Source organism: Suricata suricatta, chromosome 2 (genome assembly GCF_006229205.1).
Source record: "Suricata suricatta isolate VVHF042 chromosome 2, meerkat_22Aug2017_6uvM2_HiC, whole genome shotgun sequence".
Taxonomy (NCBI): domain Eukaryota; kingdom Metazoa; phylum Chordata; class Mammalia; order Carnivora; family Herpestidae; genus Suricata; species Suricata suricatta.
The window spans coordinates 87,829,856-87,834,576 of record NC_043701.1 but is presented as its reverse complement, the minus strand read 5'-3'; positions in this window follow the sequence as shown (position 1 = coordinate 87,834,576).

Below are 4,721 nucleotides of genomic sequence, written 5' to 3'. Positions count from 1 at the left end.
CATGTTATTAACTATTCAGATTGTAGATGCAAACCAGTGAAAGGTGATATCACTGCATTAGGTTATTTCTTAGTAAAATGATTGGCAATGTTAACTCCTATGTCAGAAGGAAGAGTCTAATGCTGATTTACTTAAATAAAATAACATGAATACTTTGTTCTTTCAAACAGTGTTAAGAAAGGAAAAAGTGCTGGGGAAGAATTATTTAGTTGTTATTGCTACAGCGTTCATGTTGTTTCCAATGCTTGTTCTTACAGAGCCTCACTACTCTTTCAGGTATGAAAGGAGGTGGAAGAAACTTATCAAACAATTCTATGGATATAAAATTTCCCAATTCATATAATATGCTGATATGAGAGAGGCAGTAGAATCTTAGGATTCCATAATCTCAGTGTTTATTGACTAAATAAACGTTGAAAATGGATTATATTACAAGTATGATTATCTAGTATGTGCTCACTGTTAGCATAGACACTAACACAAATATGAAGTTTCTATTCGAATCAAACAAATACTACATATGGAACTTTAACAGTGTAAAATATTCTGTGCTGTTCTCTTAAGAGAAAAATAGGGCACCTGGGTGGCTCAGTCAGTTAAAGGACCGGCTTCGGCTCAGGTCATGATCTCATGGTTCGTGGGTTTGAGCCCCGCATCAGGCTCTGTGCTGACAGCTAGCTCAGAGCCTGGAGCCTGTCTTTGGATTCTGTGTCTCCTTCTCTCTCTGACCCTCCCCTGTCTCTCTCTCTCTCAAAAATAAATAAAAAATTAAAATTTATAAATTAAGAGCAAAATATGCTCATCACCATCTGATTACTGTTATCGCCAAGCTTCTTCATTATCCTTATTCTGCATCTTTAGTACTCTATCCATATTTCTTGGTGGCATCTTCACTCTCTAGTTGGTGTAGATTATTTATTATAGGAAGGCATTCTGTTTGTGAGTTCTTTGGGGGCTTATAAACAAGGGTAAAAACATCAAGTTTCTTTATAGATGGCATCTATAATGGAAACAAATCAAAAGTAACGATTAGGTTACTTCTGACCTCACCTTACATACAAAAATTTAATTCTACAAATTATTAACAAGTAGTTTTGCCAACAACAATATTATTCAATGAATTAGAAACAGTACCTAGATTTTGGTACAAAAATTCTGTGGAATGTCCTTCCATGAATAGGAGAGGAGCTTCCTTCCTTGAGTGGAAGCGGAGGGAGAAGACTGATTCTCAGGGACTGACCGGGACAGTTGTATTGAACATGACAGTTATTGGAGTTACACATAGGACTCAACTCAAAATTTTGGCTCTCTACTTGAACTATAAACTAAATCAGGTGCCCTGACGACATGACCAAGGGGAGATCAATTATACCGCTTTCATAAGCAATCAGATACAAAAGGCAGCATTCATTGACTTCAAAGAAAGGAGTGTAAGATTAGGGAAACGGGCTGCTACGCCACATGCTCCTTTCCTCATTGCACCCAAAATATACTTTTCTCTAACCTATACCCATACTCATACCTATACTTACATACACCTTTACCTATACTCATATACATATAAACTGTATCTATATACTCTACCTATCATCTATCTAATGTTATCTCTTTGGGTGACTAGTATTAAGAATGCTCTCAACTTCTATCCATAGCTATATGGATTATGTTTGTTGACATTCAAATGTTTGTGTTTCAAAGGAAAAATAAATGAATAAGGGAAAAAATACTGTGACATATGGGGGGATTATCTCGATATTCATAATCAAGAGTTCTTATAAACTGATAAGAAGACAAATATAAAGAAGAGCAAAACAGAGGCACCTGGGTGGCTCAGCCAGTTGAGCATCGACCCCTGATTTCTTGATTTCTGCTCAGGTCATGATTTCACAGTTCATGGGTTTGAGCCCCATGTTGGGCTCTGCGATGACAGGGCAGAGCCTGCTTGGGATTCTCTCACTAATCTCTCTCTCTCTGCCCCTCACTCCCAAAATAAATAAACTTTAAAAATATGGACAAAAGATATAAAGAAAACATATGAAGAAAAAAATCATAGATGAGGAAACGCATGTGGTCAGTAAATATGAAAAAATATTTTATCTCCCCACTGGTTGGAGAAATGCAAATTGAAGCAATATCAATTTATGCATCAGATTGGTATTAGTTAATAAGAGTTTTCCTATTCAATTTTGTCATTAATGTGAAAAAAAAGAGAAATGCTCATGCCTTTTTTTAAACATTTTAAGTGTACAATACATGACATTAATTACATTTGTAGTGTTGTCAACCATCACCAATCTTGATTCTAAAACTTTTATCACCCTAAATAGAAACTCTGCAACCATTAAGCACTAACTCCTATAACCCTCTCCACCTAGCCCCTGATGATCTCTAAGCTACTTTCCAACTCTATGAGCTTATAATAGATAATTCATATAAGTGGAATTATGTAATTGTCTTTTGGGATCTGGCTTAGCATAATGCTAAGTTGAAGTTCATTCATGTTGTAGCATTGATTAAAACTCCTTTTTTTATGGCTGAAAATAATTCCACTGTATGCATATACCACAGTCATTTGTGAATGGACACTTGGATCATTTCCACCTTTTGGCTATTGTAAATATGCTGCAATGAACATTGGTATACACGTATGTGTTCAGTCCCTGTTTTCAATTCTTTGGGGTATATGCTGAGGAGAATTGCTAGGTCATGTTGGAATTCTCGTTTTAGCTTTTTGAGGAATCACCAAACTTTTTCACAATGGCTCCACCATTTACAAACCCACGAGCAATAAACAAGGATTTCACATTTCTCCAACTTCTCAGCAACAGTTGTTGTTTTCTGTTGCTTTTGAGGTTTTAAAAATGATTATTATAGGTATCTTTGTGGGTATTAAGTGATATCTCATTGTGTTCTTTGTATTTTTCTCACAATTGATACTGTTGAACATCTTTTCGATTATTGACTTATTGCATATTTGCATATCTTCTTTGGAACAATGTTTATTCAAATTCTTTGCCTTTTAATTGGGCCATTTGCCTTTTAATTGTTCCTTTGTAAGCATCGTTTTTATAATCTGATTATCAAGCCTTTGCCAGATATATGATATCCAAATATTTCCTCCCATTCTGTAGGTTGTATTTTCACTTCCTTGATAATGTTTTTAGAGGAATGAAAGTTTTTAATTTTCATGAAGTTCAATTCATCTCTTCTTTACTTTTGTTGCTCATGCTTTTGATGTCGTACCTAAGAATTTGTTGCTCAATTCAAGATCTTGAAGATCTACCCCTCTGCATTCCTCTAAGAGTTTTATAGTTTTAGGTCTTATATTTAGGTTGTTAATCCATTTTGAATTAATTTTTGTAGACGGTGTGAAGTAGAGGCACAACTTCATTCTTTTGCATTTGTAAGTCCAGTTTTCTCAGAATCATTGGTTGACAAGACAGTTCTTTTCCTATTGAATGGACTTTGCAACTCTATCAAAAATTAACTGAGCTTAAAGTATGGGTTTATTGCTAGACTCGCAATTCAATTCCATTATTCTGTATGTCTATACTAATATCACCATATACTATTTTGATTACTGTAGCTTTGTAGTAAGTTTTGAAATTGACTTGTGAGTCCTCCAAGTTTGCTCTTTATTTTCAAATAATTTGGTTACTCATGCATCTGAGAATGAACTTCTCCATTTCTGCAAAAATCTTGCTGAAATTTTGATAGGGATTGCATTGAACCTATAGATTGGCTAATCTAAGATACTAAGTCTCCTTATTCATGAGATGTCTTCATTTATTTAGAGTCTCTTTAATTTCTGTCAGTAATGTTTTTAGTTTTCAGTGTACTAGTCTGAAACTCTCCTAATAAATTTATTCCTAGGTATTTAATTTTTTAGATGCTACTGTAAATAGAGTTGATCCATTAGTTTCCTTTTTGGACTGTTCATTGCAAGTATTTAGAAACACAATTGTTTTTTGTGTGTTAGTCTTGCACCGTGTAATGTTGCTGAATTCATTTATTAGCTTTAGTACCTTTCTCGTGAATTCTTTGGGATTTTCTATATACAGGATCATATCATTTGAGAATGGAGATAGTTTTACTTTTTCCCTTTCAGTTTTGGATATCTTTTATTTCCTTTTATTGTCTAATTGTTCCTGCAAGAGCTACCAGGATATCACAGTGGTGAAAGTAGGCATCTTGTCTTGCTCCTGACATTAGGGAGAAAGTTTTCAGTCTTTCTCTATTGAATATGATGTTAGCTATGTGTTTTTCATAAATAGCATTTATAATATTATTGTAAATATTAATTATTATTGCTTTTCAGGCATTTTTGGTAATATCAATAACATTAAATATATGAGTACTTTGGAGTTCCTGTTCATATATGATTTCCACAGAATCAAAAGGACCATTCCTAATAGTAAACTGTAAAATATCTGCAGAGTAGTATTTTGAGGGGAGACATTATTAAAAGCTGGTATCAACCTAATTATCCATTAATATCATCTATATTTTGATATATACATTATGGAATATTTTCAACTTATTAAAAATAAATATATAAATATGGACTTGAAGAAATACAAGTGATCTGTTTCCACATAGAAAAATATTTTATATATATTAACAACATAAGCTCACTTTTATAAAAACAAAACCAGAACTACCCTAAATATTATGTGTGCATGCATGAGTGTATGTATGTTTCTATGGAGAAGGATACATAC